Source organism: Aquarana catesbeiana, linkage group LG02 (assembly GCF_042186555.1).
Source record: "Aquarana catesbeiana isolate 2022-GZ linkage group LG02, ASM4218655v1, whole genome shotgun sequence".
NCBI lineage: Eukaryota > Metazoa > Chordata > Amphibia > Anura > Ranidae > Aquarana > Aquarana catesbeiana.
The window spans coordinates 769,794,251-769,815,896 of record NC_133325.1 but is presented as its reverse complement, the minus strand read 5'-3'; the positions used below and the strand labels follow the sequence as shown (position 1 = coordinate 769,815,896).

General features: G+C 44.2%; 1 protein-coding gene across 3 annotated transcripts in view; it reads left to right on the top strand.

Moving 5' to 3' along the window:
- The window catches only part of LOC141129332 (uncharacterized), a 34,240-nt gene extending 22,334 nt beyond the window's left edge, over positions 1–11,906 (top strand). The window contains exons 6-7 of one of the 3 annotated variants that reach the window (XM_073617303.1): positions 1,608–1,850; positions 11,727–11,906. The gene's annotated coding sequence lies outside the window, so the exon portion shown is untranslated. Of the gene's footprint in view, positions 1–1,607; positions 2,071–11,726 lie in introns of those variants that run through there. The other 2 variants (XM_073617304.1, XM_073617301.1) reach the window with 2 other exon arrangements.
- The last annotated feature ends 9,740 nt before the right edge of the window (positions 11,907–21,646 follow it).

The window sequence follows — 21,646 nt, the reverse complement described above, 5'->3', positions numbered from 1 at the left end:
CCCTCTACCTGAACCACTAGCCATCCACCTGAACCATTGACCTACCTGAACCATTGACCTTCTACCCGAACCATTGACCCTCTACTTGAACCATTGACCTTCCACATGAACCATTGACCCTCCCCATGAATCATTGACCCTCTACCTGAACCATTGGCCATCAACCTGAACCATTGACCCTCTACCTGAACCATTGACCCTCTACCTGAACCATTGACCCTCTACCTGAGCCATTGACCTTCCACCAGAACTACTGGCTATCCACTTGAACCATTGACCTTCCACCTGAACCATTGGCTATCCACCTTAACTCACGTAGACTGGCAGTCACCACACATAACCCCTCTGAATGCAAAACTCACCTATATCCATCCAGGCTGACTGCCCACATCACCTGCCATGTTTATAGTCACTATACATTATGTGACTGGGGGAATAGAAGGACTGTTATGACATCTATACACAATGGTGATCAGTGGGAAGAATGTTCCTTACATTGGTGATCAGTGAGAAGAATGTTCCTTACATTGGTGATTAGTGGGAAGAATGTCCCTTACATTGGTGATCAGTGGAAAGAATGTCCCTTACATTGGTGATCAGTGAGAAGAATGTTCCTTACATTGGTGATCAGTGAGAAGAATGTTCCTTACATTGGTGATCAGTGAGAAGAATGTTCCTTACATTGGTGATCAGTGAGAAGAATGTCCCTTACATTGGTGATCAGTGGGAAGAATGTCCCTTACACTGGTGATCAGTGAGAAGAATGTTCCTTACATCGGTGATCAGTGGGAAGAATGCTCCTTACATTGGTGATCAGTGGGAAGAATGTTCCTTACATTGGTGATCAGTGGGAAGAATGTCCCTTACATTGGTGATCAGTGAGAAGAATGTTCCTTACATTGGTGATCAGTGGGAAGAATGTCCCTTACATTGGTGATCAGTGAGAAGAATGTCCCTTACATTGGTGATCAGTGAGAAGAATGTTCCTTACATTGGTGATCAGTGGGAAGAATGTCCCTTACATTGGTGGTCAGTGAGGAGAATGTTCCTTACATTGGTGATCAGTGAGAAGAATGTTCCTTACATCGGTGATCAGTGAGAAGAATGTTCCTTACATTGGTGGTCAGTGAGAAGAATGTTCCTTATATTGGTGATCAGTGAGAAGAATGTTCCTTACATTGGTGATCAGTGAGAAGAATGTTCCTTACATTGGTGACCAGTGGGAAGAATGTTCCTTACATTGGTGATCAGTGAGAAGAATGTCCCTTACATTGGTGATCAGTGAGAAGAATGTTCCTTAGATTGGTGATCAGTGGGAAGAATGTCCCTTACATTGGTGGTCAGTGGGAAGAATGTTCCTTACATTGGTGATCAGTGAGAAGAATGTCCTTCATACAGATGGCTAAAAAGATAATTGATGCCATGCTGATTGCTCTGCCAGGGGGTGTTGGCACTGGAATTATACAGCCACCATGAAATGGGAGGTCAATCAGCCACAGCTCAAGGAACCTATGGAGGAACCCAAGTTAACGATGGCTTTTCTAAAGAAATCACTTTAAAATATCATTTACATACACCTTAAATCCCCCATTTCTTCTGTCCTGCAGATGAACGAGACAACAACAATAACATTATGGAAATTCCTATTGACTTTCCTGATATATAAGATGATGACATCTCATCTAATTCTTCAGGGAAACAATCCATCAACTCAGATCTCCATCCAGAACATCACTGTGAAGATCTGTCATCTCCTCCTTCCACCTATGAGAGATTTTATCCCGACATCCTCCCTGCCGCCAATCAGAAAGTTAGTACAGGAGGAGAGACGCTCCCATGTTCTGAGCACAGTAAGTGTCTTATGGAGAGAACTGAATCTGTTTTATCGCAGGACAGTAAAATGGGGGAGAAGCTGTATTCCTGTCCCGAGTGCGGAGAGTGTTTTCCTTACAAATCACACCTTCTCAGACACGAGAGCGCTCACACGAGGGAAAGGGCCGTATTCCTGCTGGGCATGCGGGAAATGTTTTTTTATACAAATCAGCTCTCATTATCCATGAAATGATTCACACGGGGGGGGGGGGGGGAGCCATACTCGTGTTCCCAGCGCCAGAAACGGTTTAACCGCAAAACGTCTCTCAGCAGACAGCAGATCATGCACACGGGGGACAAGTCCTATTCCTGTTCTGTGTGCGGCAAATGCTTTTCCTCATCTTCTAAAGCACGACCGAGTTCACACCGGGGAGAGGTCTTTTCCCTGTGCAGGGTGCGGAAAATGTTTCTTCCAGCAATCTGATCAGAAGCAGATAAGTATGACATATTTGTTATTTTAATAAAAAAAAAATTCAAACCTTTACAACCCCTTTAATGTCAATTATTCAGAATACACACACAATTACATATTAAGAGAGACCAAATATGATGTAGACATCTTTTTTTTTTTTTTCAAATATAAAGTTTATTAAACTCCAAACATGGGCGGGGAACCACCGATACAGAAAATTATACTTAGAGAAGAAAAGAAAAAAAAAAAAAAAAAGAACCGTGTTACAATTGTAATTTGCAGAGGAAAAAATATACATTGTAGCGCCGAACAGGCTTGAGAACATAAGGTGCATAAACATATGTCTTGTCCACTATTAAGGTATATTCTGTGGCAATCCTCAACACTTTTCAGAGTTGTCTATTTATGGTGGTCCTCACCCAATTTCCACTTTACTCTAAAAAGAACAGAAGTATCCAAAGGATAGCGAAGAAATGTAGGAAGAAAGAATTCTGAGAAATGTGTGGGGAGGGGAAGTGGGGGGGGGGGGGGGGGGGGGAGTACAAAGGGAGTAAAGGGAAGAAGAGGTGGGGGGGGGGAGGAAGACATGACGGTAGATAGGTCTGCTTATTAAATCCGGTTAAAAGGACGAGACCCGCCGAGTCAGTTCAAGAGTCGTTGTCCCTCATCAGAGAATATAAACATATTCCAATTGTCCCAAGTTTGCTTAAACGTCTCTTGCTTATGTTGCGCTGTCAATATCAAATCCTCCATCCGCCTAACATCCTCTACTCTTTGGAGCCAGAGTTTTATAGGAGGAGGGAGGGTCTGTTTCCAAAAAATGGGGATGCACCCCTTCGCTGTATTGAGTAGATGTCGCACAAGCGATTTTTTTATATGCCTTCATGGGTACCGATGAGAGGTGGAGAAGGAAAAAGGCGGGGTCCTCTGGCACCACGTCGTCAGTGAATTTTTGTGTAATTCGCCTAACTTCACCCCAGAAGGTCTGTATCTTAGGGCATGTCCAAAAGACATGAATCAGAGTTCCCTCTTCATCTTCACAATGCCAGCATGACCCAGAGGAGTCCGGGAAGCATTTCTTTAGTCTAGATGGTGTCATATAACATCTAGTGAGTAGTTTACAGTTGGATTCCTGTATTTTAGCACAAAGCGAGGATTTGAGGTAGAGGGTAATGATCCGAGCTTTCTGTGAGGGTGAGAAGGTACGGTGTAGATCTTTTTCCCAACTGGCAAGGCATGTCAAATGCGGTTGCGTCGTTGGTGTATTCAGGAGTGAGTACGTTTGTGATAAGATGTGGGCCAATGAGGTGTCCTCAGAACAGAGTGTCTCAAATGACGTTAGGTCTCGAGTAAAGTTATGTGGATCTGGAAGTGAGTGGAGAAAGTGGTGTAGCTGTAATGCTTTCCAGAAAGTGAGTCGGTACATACCCATTGGGTTAGAGAGTTCCGCTAAGGTTGGCCACCTCCCCCCGTTGATAAACTTGATTGCGCAATCCCTTCCTGCCTCTCTGAGAGACGTTAGTTCCGCTGCTTCCATGCCTGGTTCAAATTTTGGGTTGCCCAAAATGGGGAATAGGGGTGAGGTCTTCGATGTGAGAGTTGTGTGAAAGGAAATTTGGTGGCTATTTTTCAGGGTGGTTCCTATAAGAGGGTGAGCTTTCAGAGTGCTTGGGAGATCGCCAGCACACCACAACGCCCCCCCCCCCCCCCCCCAGAGGCACTCCCAACTGTGATTGTTCAAGTTTTATCCATAATTTGGAGGTGCTATTTCTCCTCCAGTCTAGTATACGACCTAAGTGCGAGGCCATGTAGTATAAGCGAATATCTGGCATTGCCAATCCCCCATAATGTTTGGGTAAGGTTAGTTGTAAACGGCGTACGCGTGGTCTTTTGTGTGCCCATATGAATCTGGTGAAGAGTGCATGCGTCTGTTTAAAGAAAGAAGGAGGGATATGGATTGGCAAAGCTTGGATAAGGTAAATGAATTTTGGTAAGATACTAATTTTAAGCAAATTGCATCTCCCGAACCAGGAGTGGAAGCCTGAGTGCCATCTGTCTAATAAAGTCCGAGTCTTTGTCAATAATGGAGGGAAGATGTAGACATCTTTTATGTCTTGCTTAGGAGATCTAACATGTTTTATTAGTCTACTGGACCATGTAATATGGATTGCTGGGGCTTTGGCATTAAAAAAAAAACAAAAAAAAAAACACAAAAAAGAAGAGAGCGCACTGCCCTAATGCAGTAGTAAGCCTTTAATAAAAAAAAATGAAAAAAACAATTGCACTTGCAATGAAAAGCCTTTGTGCCACACATATAAAAAAAAAAAAAAAACAATGCAAGGATCCTCTGGTCTGTGTGAAGATGGAGCAGCTCAGCCCTCACTGTGGATGTCCTGCCAATCTGTAACCGGAGCGCCAAACACACGAGGATCGCTGGCTCGGGCCAGGAGCGGACACTGTCCCGGCGGCTTGTCAGCTGGAAGAGCGCCCCACTCCTGGTGACATTTTATTTAGTGCAATTGCTAGTATTTACTTTTGCCTTATCCAAAACAAAAATAAATAGGCTCGGGATGTGTATTGCTTCACTAGACAGTTTGACGACCATTTTTCATTGAGTCCCTCAAAAGTCTTTTGCAGACTCTGCTAGAGGAGGTTTTCATTCCATCTTCACTGCCTGTGTCCTGTCAAAGGGCCTTCAAAGTGTTCTGTGGCTTATCAACCATGTTCACCTTCCCTGGCTGCCAACCACAGACATGAGAACAAAATCTGACCACTTTTATTACCAACTTGTGAAATTTAAAGAGATTAGGTTAGCATCGTGTTCATTATAACCTCCCCATTCTACACACCACAGGGGTTTGTCAGACCTCATTATTGTCACAGTGTGGAAAAGTACAAAAGGGAAGTCTGTATTTCACCAGGTCACCCCCATCGTGTTGGTCTTGTATGCTGATCTCCCCAGAGTAGGGAACTCAGGCTCACCCTATGAAGACGGATGAAGTGAAGGCAAGGTATTGGGACAGGTAGATGCACAGTTGGGAACAGGCAGGAGGTTGGGACTGGGGGCAGACAGATTTAAAGTAATTGTAAAGTCTTGTTTTTAAAAAAAAACAAAACAAAAAAAAAACAAACATGTTGTACTTACCTCCTCTGTGCAGTTGGTTTTGCACAGAGCAGCCCAGATCCTCCTCTTCTCGGGTCCCTCTTTGCTGCTCCTGGCCCCTCCCTCCTATCGAGTGCCCCCCTCAGCCAGCAGCTTTCTATGGGGGGCACCCAAGCCAAATCAGAGCTCTGTGTATCCATTCAGACACAGAGCCCCCGACCTGGCCCCCGCCCCCTTTCTACCCTGATTGGCTGACTGACTTTGAATGACAGCCGTGGGAGCCAATGGCGCTGCTGCTGTGTCTCAGCCAATCAGGAGGAGTGTCCCTGATGGCTTAGACATTAGTGGACATCACTGGAGAGAGAAATGGCTCAGGTAAGTAATTAGGGGGGGTGCTCGGGCGGCTGCTACACAGAAGGTTTTTTTATCTTAATGCATAGAATGGATTAAGATAAAATACCTTCTGCCTTTACAACTCCTTTAATCGGGTGGTGCAAACAAAGCAGGACCATAACCAAGAGATCAGTTCATCAGAGTGGGGACGAAGGAGTGGAGTACCTGGCATGGCAGGAGCAACAGCACTCCCTGGAACTCCGGGACCTGGAAGTGGGAACCGGGATGTGGAAAACAGGGACCTGGAAGCAGGAACTGGACACACAAAAGAAGAACAGGGACCTGGAAGCAGGAACTGGACACACAAAAGAAGAACAGGGACCTGGAAGCAGGAACTGGACACACAAAAGAAGAACAGGGACCTGGAAGCAGGAACGGGACACACAAAAGAAGAGCAGGAACCTGGAAGCAGGAACGGGATACACAAAAGAAGAACAGGGACCTGGAAGCAGGAACGGGATACACAAAAGAAGAACAGGGACCTGGAAGCAGGAACTGGACACACAAAAGAAGAACAGGGACCTGGAAGCAGGAACTGGACACACAAAAGAAGAACAGGGACCTGGAAGCAGGAACTGGACACACAAAAGAAGAACAGGGACCTGGAAGCAGGAACGGGATACACAATCAACACCGAGGCCCAGAAACACTAGGAACCTGTTTTGCGCAGGCATCTAACTAAAGCAGAGGACTCCCTCATGTGTTATTTAGGGAAGGTGTTCTCAAAGTCAGTCCTCAAGTACTTCCAACAGGCCATGTTTGCAGGTTTTCCTTTATCTTGCACAGGTGCCTTAAATCAGAGTCAATGGCATTTGGTATTTTGGACAGCTATTTTATCTTAGAGAAATTCCCAAAACATGGCCTGGTGGGGGGGGGGTACTTGAGGACTGAGGTTGAGAACCATTGATTTAGCATACCTCCCAACTGTCCCTGATTTCAAGGAACTGTCATTGATTTGGAGCAATGTCCCTCTGTCCCTCATTCCTCCTCATTTGTCCCTCATTTTGCTCTGATCTCTATAGTTGTATGTAAAATGCACTTTTTATCTTTCAACAAGTGTTTCCCAGCGCTAAACATTTCATCCAAATTCTAAATTGCTGCATTTGTACATTTTAAAAGCCAATATAAAGGAATAGTAGTGGTAAAAAAAAAGCACTTGTGGATTTAATTAACCCTTTTTTGGGTTAATTCTCCTTTAAGGAGGTGTGGCAGAGGGCGTGTCCTATGCCTACATACTTTTGCTAGTAGGTGTCCCTCATTCCCATCTCAAAATGTTGGGAGGTATGCCATATCTAGAGAGGTCATGCAGTGCCTGCAGATGCACCATGAGGTCTCTGGGACTTGTAGTCCCCCTGGAATCATACAGGTCAGGTGCAGTATACACACTGTCACTCCTCTCTGCACGGCTCTGATCAGCAGCTCCTCCTCTGTACAGCTCCGCTCTCTTTCCTAGTGGCCGCGAAACTCTCCAGCACCCGAGCCACTTGTGGGACCACCCCGGACATGGACTCCTGGCCATAGTGCTCGGTGAGGCTCTGCAGCTCGGAGCCCAGGCTCTTGGCCATGCTGTACACATCCTCCAAAGGACAGAGCAGCAGGACCCCGTCGCCATACCGTCCCCACCCTCTTCCTTCTCCTAGGCCAATGGGCTCGCTTCTCCTTTTGGCCAATCGGGAAACGGGTCTCAGGATCCACTTCCTGTTTGGCCGGGAGGAGCATCAGTGTGACAATAGCAAATATTAATTCGCTATTGTCACACAACTGGGTGGGATTTTTTTAAGCTTACTATGGCCTCAGGCTCTAATCACATGCTTAAAAAAAAACCCCATTGGAATCCATGCATCCGGCGCCCTGCATGTAGATTAGGGGGCTGGACGCATGGATATGTTGGGTGCCGTGCACCCTGCATTACGGGCCGCCACTGCAGGGTACTCCAATTCTAATTTTGGAAAAACACATGCAGACTATATGGAGTCTGCATAAAAGATTCATTCTGCGTGAATGGGGCAAAATCAAATGTTCTCAGGTTACATTCCCTGTAATTCAAATGTGTGGATGTGGAAACGATAGCATTATGGTCACTAGATGGCACTGACTATCCTAGGAAATAGGTATGCTCCTTAGCTCCATCTAGTGGCCTTAATGTGGTATTTTTCCCATTCATAGCCTGAGAAGATTTGATTTTGCCCCATTTGCACAGAACAAATTTACATGCAATATAGATGGACAAACAGTTGTGCAATTTTTTTAAATAAATACACTACTATGTAAAAATATTATTTTGGTTTTGTCTAGAGTAGGGGTTTCCAAACTACCACATCCAGCCCACTACAAGATTTTATTCAGCCCTCAGGGTCAGTGGCATATCTTCAATGTGCCCAAATTGAGGATTAAGGTTATCAGAAGTTGACTACTAAGCACCCCCCCCCCCCATATGACCCATTTAGGTGTAGCGAGTGCTTACTCTATCACCATGCACTGCACTGTGGGAGGCCAAGGGAGGTACACATAGGTGCCCCATAGCCAGAAAAACTTTTTTAGGCGGGACTGCAACATAGAATAGAGCTAAGATTGCCACCTTATCCCTTTAAAACCGAACACATATTAATTATACAGGTTCTGTGGCTGATTAGGGTGGTAATTAAATTCACTTAGTGCCTTATGTGAAATAAATTAGCCACAGAACCTGTGTAATTAATATGTGTTCGGTTTTAAAGGGGTGAGGTGGTAACCCTAAAAAGAGCATCAGGCTAGCTCACTAATGGTTAGTTATGGCACCAGATGGTGTCTGTCATGGGAGAGGGGGTAGATTTCATTTTTTTTAATAGTTTGCCCAGGCTTTTATTGCTTCTCTGCCAGTTTCCAATCCTTTTCCTGGTTGAATGATGGCTAGCGATATGACATGGCAGGTATCTCTCCAGTACTGAAGACCATTCTCTGCAGTATTGAAGTATTGAAGACCATCCTCTGCTGATGCCAGAGAAAACAGGATCCTGTCATGTCACTTGACCAGCCGGAGACTGGTGGTAAGGGGTATCTACTCAGGGCTGGTGCAAGGATTTTTGACACCATAGGCGAAACCTCATTTTACCGCCACCCCCTTGGCTCCACCCCTGACTCCACCCCCTTTGCCATGCCCATGTCCCACCTTTTTAATGAAGCGCCCATCAAATGCAGCCTCACCAGATCCCATCAAATGCAGCCTTTACCAGCACCCATCAAATGCAGCCTCACCAGCGCCCATCAATAGCAGCTTACCAGTGCCCATCAATGCAGCCTCATCAGCGCCCATCAAAAGCAGCCTCACCAGCGCTTATCAATAGCAGCTTACCAGTGCCCATCAATGCAGCCTCACCAGCGCCCATCAATGCAGCCTCACCAGCGCCTATGAATGCAGCCTCACCAGCGCCCATCAATGCAGCCTTCCAGTGCCCATCAATGAATGTTTGCTTGCTTCCATTTATTCGGGAGTCAAGACACAGACACAGTCCTCCGTTGCCGCTGATACTTAGTTGCTTGCTGCAGAGAGAAGAGAGTAGAAACACCAGTGGCAGCAGTGCACCCAAGGCAGCTGCCTAGTTTGCCTAGTGGTAGCACCGGCCCTGTATCTACTGGGTGTAAGAGGGAGTAGAGAGGGAGTACTGGGAAGAAGGGAAGGAGGACAGAGAGGCTTTTTTTTGGAAAGTAGTTAAGTTCTGCTTTAATTTAAACCAAACTTTGCACCTCAATGGCAAAGTCTGCTTATTTAAGGTTCCCCCCTAACCCTCCCAAAAATGCTGGAAAAAAAAAACCTGTGTGGGGAAAGGGTGGTGGTGGTAGTGGTGGTAGTGGTGATGGTGGTGGTAGTGGTGGTGGTGGTAGATACACTTATCTTTCACCCAGCTTCCTCCTGCCGCACTGCAGCGAGGCTGACATTATCCTCTTTCTGGCCATATCTTGGAGTAGGCAAAATCTTGCAACACGATCCTGTGCTGCGATGTCTTGCCATAAGTGCAGGGTCTGCTTCAGAGAGGGGCATTAAATATAATAAAATATTCTGGTTTATAGCTCCACTAACTTCCATGTATAGCAAAGAAGGTGTTCCATGGCCAGTAACATCACCGCCCTAGGAGCGGTATGAGATTTACTCCCCAAGTGATCTTATTTGCATACCAAGTTTTCTTTGAAGTGACTCTGTTGCTGAAATAAAAATGTATTTGAATGACGCCGCACTCCTGAATTAAGATAGAAAGCCGCCTCAGCCTAGGCTCCTTCCAGGCCTCACCTCCGATGCATTTTGCCCCACCCACAGGGCTTAATCATAGAGATGACTGCGCCAAATGCTACGGCTTAGGAAGAGCCTAGGCTGAGGCTGCTTTCTATCTTGATTCAGTACACGGGCTGTTAAGGAGTGCAGTGTCTTTCCAATTACACTTTGAAATATTTCCACCATTCAAAACTGTTTATGTGTTGCCAACATTCCAAATTCCAATAGAATTGGATATTTTCGAATTAATGAAATTGTCGAAATTCCTTAAAAAAAACTAATTCGGAATGAAACAAATTGCATATGTCTAATACAAAATGTAGTTGAATAGAACAAGCGAATACCCTCACATGCACACGGGACTTTAAAGGCAAATTGCACATCAATTAAATTTGTTATAAAACATATATTTATTAATTTACATAAAAAATTCTGTAACCAGTGCTGCTAATCAGTGCCCACCAGCGCCACCTTTCAGTGCCCATCAGTGGTCATCAGTGTCATTTATCAGTGCTGCCAGTGCCCATCAGTGCCTCATATCAGTGCCACCTCTCAGTGCCCATTAGTGCCACCTACTGTATCAGTGCCCACTATAAGTGCAGCCTCATGAGCGCACATCAGTAAAGGAGAAAACATACCTGTTTGCAAAATTTTATAACAAACTAACAAATTTCAGTCTTTTTTTGTTTGTTTTGCGAAAAATAAAAACCCCAGTAGTGATTAAATACCACCAAAAGAAATCTCAATTTGTGTGAAAAAAAATTCAAAAAATGTCATATGGGTAAAGTGTTGCATGACTGTGCAATTGTCATTCAAAGTGTGACAGTGCTGGAAGCTGAAAATTGGACTGGGTAGGAAGATGTATAAGTGCCCGGTAGGCAAGTGGTTAATGTAATGAAAACAACTTCACACTTATGAGTTGTGGCAATATACGGTAAATCGTATGCATTACCACATTGCACGGCAATGCACCTGCTCCATGTGCGGAGGTTGCGATGCCATAAATCGCCCGTGGTACCCTAATGCCCTGTACACACGACCGGTTTTGCCATCGGAATAAACTCCGGAAGGTTTCTCCGACGGACTTCCATTCAAGCGGTCTTGCCTACACACGGTCAACCCAAAGTCCGTCCAAAGTCCGACCGTCCAGAACGCGGTGACGTACAGCACGTACGACGGGACTAGAAAAAGGAAGTTCAATAGCCAGTAGCCAATAGCTTCCGTCTTGTTCTTGCTTCAGAGCATGCATCGTTTTTGGTCCATCGGAACAGCAAACAGACAGTCAGTTTTCCCGATAGGAATTGGTTCCATCTGAAATATTTAGAACATGTTCCATTTATAGGTCCGTCGGAATTTTTGAAAAAATAGGTCCGATGAGGCACACACACGATCGGAATAGACGATGAAAAGCTTCCGTCTGACTTTTTCTGTTGGACATTCCGCTCGTGTGTACGCGGCATTATACAATAACACAATGCACCACAGAGAACCTCAATGTACATACCAGGCACTGCGTTGCTACAAAGTTTCATGTGCATTTTTGACCCATTTTGGTGCATTAGCAGCTCATGGTCTGCCTTAATACATGTGAGATTGGTGAGGTGTGAATGGGCCCTCAAAGAGACAGTGTTATTATGAAATAAATATGTTATACTTTCCAGGTCCTGCTTATGGTGAATCCAGTATTTGCTCTCTTGCAGAATCATGAGGAGCTTTACAATCCAATACTTCCGGGAGTGTCCGATGTCTGCGTCTTCATGCTGCACGCTGTGTTTCTATCCTGCAGCCACCTCATCATTAAACCATCCTTTCAGCTTCTCAGAGTCACACACCGGGGTTTCTCCAGCTCTAAAGTTGGGATGTGTGTGTGTATGAATGAAGGTTTTAAATGTTTGCTGGCTTCATTCATTAATATATAAAAATATATATAAAGTAAAAGTGCTCTCATGCACCAATTAGATGGCAAAAGCAGGCCATATAATTGGTTTTCTAAGACCCTATATTGAACAAAGGAAATATACAAATCATAAATTACCAAACACCTAAACAGTTAATGTAATAAAGATATAGAAAATGTCCATATATAGCAAAGTGAATGGGCCAGATGAAATGATGTCCAAAGGCCCACACAGTGATAACACCTGTGAAGTAAAACAATGATTAGTGTGCATCCATACAAAGTATAACCTTTACAGTTGAATGAAGGACTAGTGCGGAAATCCACCACCAAAATATAAGGGGTTACTGCTTACCGGAAGCCTGTGATCCCCCGTTACAGAGGATCAAGGGAAACCTGTATATAACAAGCCCTCCATAACGTGTCAGGTGCACCAACTGTCCTCGGTGTATTGGGGGTGATAAAAGGATCTCCAGAACCGCCCAAGGGCCCTCATAACATTCCAACACTCCTCATTTCATTCCAAACTCATGAATGGATGGCATGGAAAGATAAAAAGTGTTCCATAGTGTAAAACCTTCAAGTTTATTGAGTATAAAAACAGTATTGCACTTACATAAGCAAGCAGAGAAAAACGCCTTGGTGTCTGGTGCGCCAGCCGGTAGCACACAAACCAACCCGTCCTTCTGGAACCGACAGTGGCAACACGAGGTGACGTCAGCGCGTCACTCCGCCCTACGCGTTTTGTAATAGGTTACATCGCCCCTGGACAACGTAACCTATTACGAAATGCGTAGGGCGGAGTGACGCGCTGACGTCACCTTGTGTTGCCACTGTCGGTTCCAGAAGGACGGGTTAGTCTGTGTGCTACCGGCCGGCGCACACCAAGGCATTTTTTTCTGCTTGCTTATGTAAGTGCAATACTGTTTTTATACTCAATAAACTTGAAGGTTTTACACTATGGAACACTTTTTATCTTTCCATGCCATATACATCCATTCATGAGTTTGAAATGAAATGAGGAGTGTTGAAATGTTATGAGGGCCCTTGGGCGGTTCTGGAGATCCTTTTATCACCCCCAATACACCGAGGACAGTTGGTGCACCTGACACGTTATGGAGGGCTTATTATATACAGGTTTACCTTGATCCTCTGTAACGGGGGATCACAGGCTTCCGGTAAGCAGTAACCCCTTATATTTTGGTGGTGGATTTCCGCACTAGTCCTTCATTCAACTGTGAAGATTATACTTTTTATGGATGGACACTAATCATTGTTTTACTTCACGGGTGTTATCACTGTGTGGGCCTTTGGACATCATTTCATCTGGCCCATTCACTTTGCTATATATGGACATTTTCTATATCTTTATTACATTAACTGTTTAGGTGTTAGGTTATTTATGATTTGTATATTTCCTTTGTTCAATATAGGGTCTCAGAAAACCAATTATATGGCCTGCTTTACCATCTAATTGGTGCATGAGAGCACTTTTACTTTATATATATTTTTATATGTTTAGCGCGATTTTATGTTTTCCAATTTGATTACTGTATTTACGTTGTGCAGGAGAATTGCTGCTTTGCATATATGGTATTTCACTTAATCATTGGGATTTAAAACATAATTTTTTCAATTTTCTTTTGACCTTAGCGCAGTTTGTTTTTCTTTTTTCGTTCATTCATTAATACATTGCAACATACAGTGTACATACAACATACCTTGCAAAAGTATTCACCCCCCCCACCCCCCTTGGCATTTTTCGTGTTTTGTTGCCTCACCACCTGGAATTAACATGGATTGTTTGAGGATTTGCATCATTTAATTTACAGAACATGCCCACAACTTTGAAGATGTTTTTTTTCTTATTGTGAAGCAAACAACAAATAGGACAAAATAACAGAAGAAGTCAATGTGCATAACTATTCACCCCCTAAAGTCAATACTTTGTAGAGCCACCTGTTGCGGCTATCACAGCTCCAAGACAACTTTGGATAAGTCTCTATGAGCTTGCCACATCTTACCACTGGGATTTTTGCCCATTCCTCCTTGCAAAACTGCTCCAGCTCCTTGAAGTTGGATGGTTTGTGCTTGTGAACAGCAATCTTTAAATCTGACCATAGATTTTCTATTGGATTGAGGTCTGGGCTTTGACTAGGTCATTCCAACACATTTACATGTTTCCCCATAAACCACTCAAGTGTTGCTTTAGCAGTGTGTTTGGGGTCATTGTTCTGCTGGAAGGTGAACCTCCGTCCTAGCCTCAAATCATACACAGAGTGGTACAGGTTTTGCTCAAGAATATCCCTGTATTTAGCACCATCCAGCTTTCCCTCAACTCTGACCAGTTTCCCAGTCTTGACTGCTGAAAAACATCCCCACAGCATGATTCTGCCACCGCCATGTTTCTTTGGGTGATGTGATGTGTTGGGTTTGCGCCAGACATAGCGTTTTCTTTGGCCAAAAAGTTCAATTTTAGCCTCATCAGACCAGAGCACCTTCCTCCATACATTTTGGGAGTCTCCCACATGCCTTTTCACAAACTCAAAACATGCCATTTTGTTTTTTGCTGAAAGTAATGTCTTTCTTCTGGCCACTCTGCCATAAAGCCCAACTCTATGGAGTGTACGGCTTATTGTCGTCCTATGTACAGATACTCCAGTCTCTGCTGTGGAACTCTGCAGCTCCTCCAGGGTTACCTTAGGTCTCTGTGCTGCCTCTCTGATTAATGCCCTCCTTGCCCGGTCCGTGAGTTTTGGTGTGCAGCCGTCTCTTGCCAGGTTTGCTGTTGTGCCATGTTCTTTCCATTTGGTTATGATAGATTTGATGGTGCTCCTAGGGATCAGCAAAGATTTGGATATTTTTTTTATAACCTAACCCTGACTTGTACTTCTCAACAACATTGTCCCTTACTTGTTTGGAGAGTTCCTTGGTCTTCATGGCAGTGTTTGGTTAGTGGTGCCTCTTGCTTAGGTGTTGCAGCCTCTGGGGCCTTTCAAAAAGGTATGTATATGTAATGACAGATCATGTGACACTTAGATTGCACACAGGTGGACATCATTTCACTAATTATGTGACTTCTGAAAGTAATTGGTTGCACCAGAGCTTTTTATGGGCTTCATAACAAAGGGGGTGAATACATACGCACTTGCCAGTTATCAATTTTTTATTTCTGAAGAATAGTTTTATGTATATATTTTTCTAATTTTGCTTCACCAACTTAGACTATTGTGTTCTGATCCATCACATATAATTCAGATTAAAAAAACATTGAACTAAAGGCTGTAATGTAACAAAATAGGTAAAAAGCCAAGGGGGGCGAATACTTTTGCAAGGCACTGTAAATATATGGCTAAGTATTATATGTATTTTGATTTGATCTTTGCAGATTCCATCCTTTAAACTGCACATAAAAGACTCAATTCAAAAAGCTTGCACAGAAGGATTCAGGGTTTTTCATATTTTAATAAGCTTAGCAATTAGTTTTTTTTTTGTAATTATTTTCAAATAATTTCATTGTTCAACATAACTGATACTCACCAGGAATATAATTTAGTGACGTTATATATGGGAAAAAGCACAGAAGAAAATATCTACAGTAAACAAAAATTTTTTTTTCCTTAGTAACTTTTTTGTATCTAACAAGAAAAAGTTATGTTGTAGTATAAAATGTATCCACTAGATGTCACTACTCACTACCTTTATTTACATATAATATAGTTACAGTAAATCCCTGATCTAGAGGAAAGTAACTAAAATACGTTTACTTTTATTTTTAGTGACTTTATAAACTTTAATGGCATCCCAGTCTTTGTCCGTAGGATTCAGTATTGAGTTGGCCCACCCTTTGTAGCTATAACAGTTTCAACTCTTCTGGGAAGGCCGTCCATAAGGTTTAGGAGTGTGTCTATGGGAATGTTTGACCATTCTTCCAGAAGCGCATTTGTAAGATCAGGCACTAATGTTGGAGGAGAAGGCCTGGCTCGCAGTCTCCGCTCTAATTCACCCCAAAGGTGTTCTATCAGGTTGAGGTCAGGACTCTGTGCAGGTCAGTCAAGTTCCTCCACCCTAAACTCGCTCATCCATGTCTCTATGGACCTTGCTTTGTGCACTGGTCCAAATCATTGGGTGGAGGGGGGATTATGGTGTGGGGTTCTTTTTCAGGGGTTGGGCCCCTTAGTTCCAGTGAAGGGAACTCTTAAGGTGTCAACATACCAAGGCATTTTGGACAATTTCATGCTCCTAACTTTGTGGGAACAGTTTGGGGATGGTCCCTTCTTGTTCCAACATGACTGCACACCAGTGCACAAAGCAATGTCCATAAAGACATGGATGAGCGAGTTTGGGGTGGAGGAACTTGACTGGCCTGCACAAAGTCCTGACCTCAACCCGATAGAACACCTTTCGGATGAATTAGAGTGGAGACTGTGAGCCAGGCCTTCTTGTCCAACATCAGTGCCTGACCTCACAAATGCGCTTCTGGAAGAATGCTCAAACATTCCCATAGACACACTCCTAAACCTTGTGGACAGCCTTCCCAGAAGAGTTGAAGCTGTTGTAGCTGCAAAGGGTGGGCCAACTCAATATTGAACCCTACGGACTAAGACTGGGATGCCATTAAAGTCCATGTGTGTTTAAAGGCAGGCGTCCCAATACTTTTGGTAATATAGTGTATATCTATATCAAGATATATAAAATTAAGGTTCAAAGTGGTATTAAATCCAAAAATGTAATATATTGCAGCTTACCAAACATTGGATGCGGTGAGTGCGTTCATTTTCTTAGGCTTTTTCCCCTCTGTTCTCACCTGGTGAGCTGGTCAGTAACACACCTCCTGGTTTTTTTTTTTTTTACTGAGTTGCATTCAATGTGTTTGTGGTGTGTTTAAGTGCGTTCCTTTATGTTCACATGAAAAAATGCAGCATGCTGTACTTTTTTAAATGCACATGAATGCAAAACAATGGTGTAAACCAGGTTCATCGAATGACATTTGTTTTTCTTACATATGCATTCGTATTTAAAAATGCATTTGACTACATGTGGTGTAAATGAGCCCAGAGATTTGTTTTCTTGTGACGTTTTGTTATAGTGTGCTTTCTGGTACCAAGAGGATTTATTGTTATTAATTCAAGAGAAGGTTTACATACAAGAATAGCTCAAAGTATACTCTGAACATTACAAGGAATTATTATTGCATAAGATTTATTATCTCACAAACGCAGTTTGTTAGCGTGAATCAAATTTGCAGTCAGCAATTATATCGCCAATAGGCTAGACTTAACCTTAACCACTTCAATACCGGGCACTTTTCACCCCCTGCCTGCCCAGGCCAGTTTTCAGCTTTCAGCGCTGTTGCACTTTGAATGACAATTACACGGTCATGCAATGCTTTACATAAATTCATTTTTTATCATTTTTTTGGTGGTATTTACTCACCACTGGGGTTTTTTTATTTTTTGCTTAACCACTTGCTGCCCGCCCACCGTCAAATGACAGTGGGGCGGTGCGGCTCTCGTTCTGGGTGGATGTCATGTGACGGCGCCCAGAACGCGCCCCCCCGGGGGGGGCGGCGATCACGGCCATGACGTGTTGCTAGGACACGGCGCAACCCCGATCTCTGTAAAGAGCCGTGTCCAATCACAGCCAGTCACATGTAAACATGGAGATGCCGGTAATTGGTGCTCCTCGCCTCTGACAGAGAGTGTGAGGAGAGGAGAGCCGATCAGCGGCATCTCCTCACAGAGGACATCTAGGCATGTAATCAGGGCACTGATAATCAGTGCCCTGATTACAATAAAACGCCCACAGTGCCAGCAGTGAGTGCCCACCAGTGCCAGCAGTGTGCCCACCAGTGCCAGCAGTGTGCCCACCAGTGCCAGCAGTGAGTGCCCACCAGTGCCAGCAGTGTGCCCACCAGTGCCAGCAGTGAGTGCCCACCAGTGCCAACAGTGTGCCCACCAGTGCCAGCAGTGAGTGCCCACCAGTGCCAGCAGTGAGTGCCCACCAGTGCCAGCAAACAGTGCCCACAAGTTCCAGCAATCAGTACGCATTAGTAATGCCAGTAAGTGCTGGCTATCACTGCTGCCCATCAATACCCCTCACTGCTGCCCATCAATGCCAATCAGTGCCGCCCATCAGTGCACATCAGTGCCTTCTATCCGTGCCGCCTATCTGTGCCCACCAGTACTGCCTATCTGTGCCCACCAGTGCCACCCATCAGTGCCCACCAGCAGAGGCGTTGCTAGGGGGGTGCGGTCTGCATCCGGGTGACACCCGCTAGATGGGTGACACCCTCCCGACGGTGAGGAAAGCCCTGTTTTTTTTTTTCAGCTGACCCATTAACCCTGCAGCCCGCTGGGCTGGAACAACACACCTTCAGCGCCGCGGCTACGCCTGGTTTGTCACTGTGTAAGTGTGTCCTCCTCCTTCTTCTTCTTCTTCTTCTCCTCCTCCCTACCCTACTGAGCCAGTAAGCCTCAGCCTGTCACATCTCACACTGCACTGCAGACATGATGATGACATCACTACACACACTACTAGTATCTCTGCCCACTGTGAAGCTGCCCTCCTCTCCAGACTCCAGCTGCCACCCGGGGCCCAGATTCAGAACAGGTGCGGGGGGGTGTCCTGGTGTCCACCGCCAGCCCGAGCCCAGGGTGAGGTGTGTGTGTGTGTGTGTGTGGGGGGGGGTGACACCATGTTATACCGCACCAGGTGACACCAACCCTAGTGACGCCACTGCCCACCAGTGCTGCTTATCAGTGCCACCTATCAGTGCCCACGAGTGCGGCATATTCATGCCTCCTCATCAGTGCCCATCAGTGCAGCCTATCAGTGCCGCCTTATCAGCGCCCATTAGTGAAGGAGAAAAATTACTTATTTACAAAATATATTGACAGAAACTAAGAAACTTTTTCATTTTTTTCAAAATTTTTGGTCTATTTTTTTTTAAAGGAAAAAAATTAAAAAAAAACAGGAGTGATTAAATACCACCAAAACAAAGATTTATTTGTGTGAAGAAAATGATAAAAATTTTACAGTGTTGCATGACGGCGCAATTTTCATTCAAAGTGTGACAGCGCTGAAAGCTGAAAAATGGCCTGGGCAGGAGGGGGGTGAAAATGCCCAGTATTGGAGTAGTCAATAAAAGAAAAAAGACCAAAAGTTTTGAAAAAAAAAACAAAACATGTTTTTCTTAGTTTCTGTTATAAAATTTTGCACATAAATAATCTTTCTTCATAAATGTAGGCCAAAATGTATTCTGCTACATTTGTTTGATGAAAATAACCCAAATCAGTGTATATTATTTAGTTGGTAGGAAAGTTATAGAGTCCACAAACTATGGTACATATAAAAAATATATAACAGTGTTTCCCCGAAAATAAGACATAGTTACATAGTAGGTGAGGTTGAAAAAAGACACAAGTCCATCAAGTCCAACCTATGTGTGTGATTATGTGTCAGTATTACATTGTATATCCCTGTATGTTCTGGTCGTTCAGGTGATTATCTAATAGTTTTTTTAAACTATCAATACCCCCCTCTGAGACCACCACCTGTGGAAGGGAATTCCACATCCTTGCCGCTCTTACAGTAAAGAACCCTCTACGTAGTTTAAGGTTAAACCTCTTTTCTTCTAATTTTAATGAGTGGCCACAAGTCTTGTTAAACCTTCTGCAAAAAAGTTTTATCCCTATTGTGGGGTCACCAGTACGGTATTTGTATATTGAAATCATATCCCCTCTCAAGCGTCTCTTCTCCAGAGAGAATAAGTTCAGAGCTCGCAACCTTTCCTCATAACTAAGATCCTCCAGACCCTTTATTAGCTTTGTTGCCCTTCTTTGTACTCGCTCCATTTCCAGTACATCCTTCCTGAGGACTGGTGCCCAGAACTGGACAGCATACTCCAGGTGCGGCCGGACCAGAGCCTTGTAGAGCGGGAGAATTATTGTTTTATCTCTGGAGTTGATCCCCTTTTTAATGCCAATATTCTGTTTGCTTTGTTAGCAGCAGCTTGGCATTGCATGCCATTACTGAGCCTATCATCTACTAGGACCTCCAGGTCTATTTCCATCCTAGATCCCCCCAGAGGTTCTCCCTCCAGTGTATAGATTGTGTTCATATGTTTGCCACCCAAGTGCATTAGCCAGGAGGGCTGCAATATAAGCCCTACCCCGAAAATAAGCCCTAGTTTAAAATGCTTGAAAAATCCTATAATCCACTCTATTACATAGTATCTACTGTACAATGTGTTTGTTTATGTAATATAATTGTGGGGAAGAGAGCTCCAGCGGGTCACAGAAGCGCAGAGCGGCTCTATAATGAAGGTATTTGGCACAATTATATTACAGAAACACACACATTGTACATTATATACCACTGTAATCGAGTGGATTATAGGATTTTACAAGCATTTTAAATCAGTTCACACTGGGGATTCATGTCAGGTATGGAGAGAGAGGGAGAGAGATGACAGCACATTACATGGTAAGACCTACCCCAAAAATAAGCCCTACTGTGTCTTTTGTTGCCAAAATTAATATAAGGCCCGGGCTTATTTTCGGGAAAACACGGTAGTAGAATCTTCTGGAAAGCCAGGAGGAGATGAGAGGTGGAGCTGCCTGGAGTATTCTGAGGAGACCTGATCAATCCCCAATCTGGATTGGCAGGGGGCAGGCCTCCTTAAATGTTGTGGCCTTTGAGGGAGCTCCCCAGTTTGGTGGGGGGGGTGATATTTATGTAAATTTTACTTAGCAATGGTGGTGATCAGTGACTTATAGCTGGATTGCGATATTGCGACAGACAAATTGGACATTAACTGACACTTTTGGCACTTTTTTGGGGACCAGTGACACTAATACAGGAATCGTTGCTAAAAATATGCACTGTCACTGTACTAATGACATAGCTCCCAACTGTCCCTGATTTCGAGGGGCTGTCCCTGATTTGAAGCAATGTCCCTCTGTCCCTCTTTCCTCCTCATTTGTCCCTCATCTTGGTCTAATCTATATAGTTGTATATAAAATGCACTTTTTATCTATCAAAAAGTGTTTTCCAGCGCTAAACCTTTCATCCGATTTCTAAATTGCTCCATTTTCAAAAGCCAATATAAAGGAATAGTAGTGGTAAAAAAAACACTTGTGGGTTTAATCAACCTTGTTTTTTTTGTACAATTCTCCTTTAATGGGGCGTGGCAAGGGGTGTGTCCTATGCCTGCATACTTTTGCTGATAGGTGTCCCTCAATACCATCTCAAAAAGTTGGGAAGTATGCTAATGACACTGTCTGGGAAGGGGTTAATATCAGGGACGATCAAAGGGTTAACTGTGTGCCTAGCCAGTGTTTGTGTACTGTGGGGGAGGAGCTTTTACTAGGGGAAGACTTGGATCCATGTCCCTGCTTTGCAGCAACACAGGATCCATGCCTTCCTGACAGAACGGCAATCTGCCTTGTTTACATAGGCAGACTGCCGTTTTGCCTCTGTAACGAACAATCAGCGGGTGCCGGCAGACATCGAGTGCCTGCTACCCGAAAGTGCGGGTTCACATATATATATATATATATATATATATATATATATATATGTGTGTGATCCTGCACGGCGCCCACCCCTGTAGCAGTAAATCTGCTGTAGGGCAGTCGTGAAGTAGTTAAGGGTTTGCATCTGGACCATAGGTGTGCGCAGCCCCATGCATTAGGGTGTGCACCCCAAAGCTGAAACACA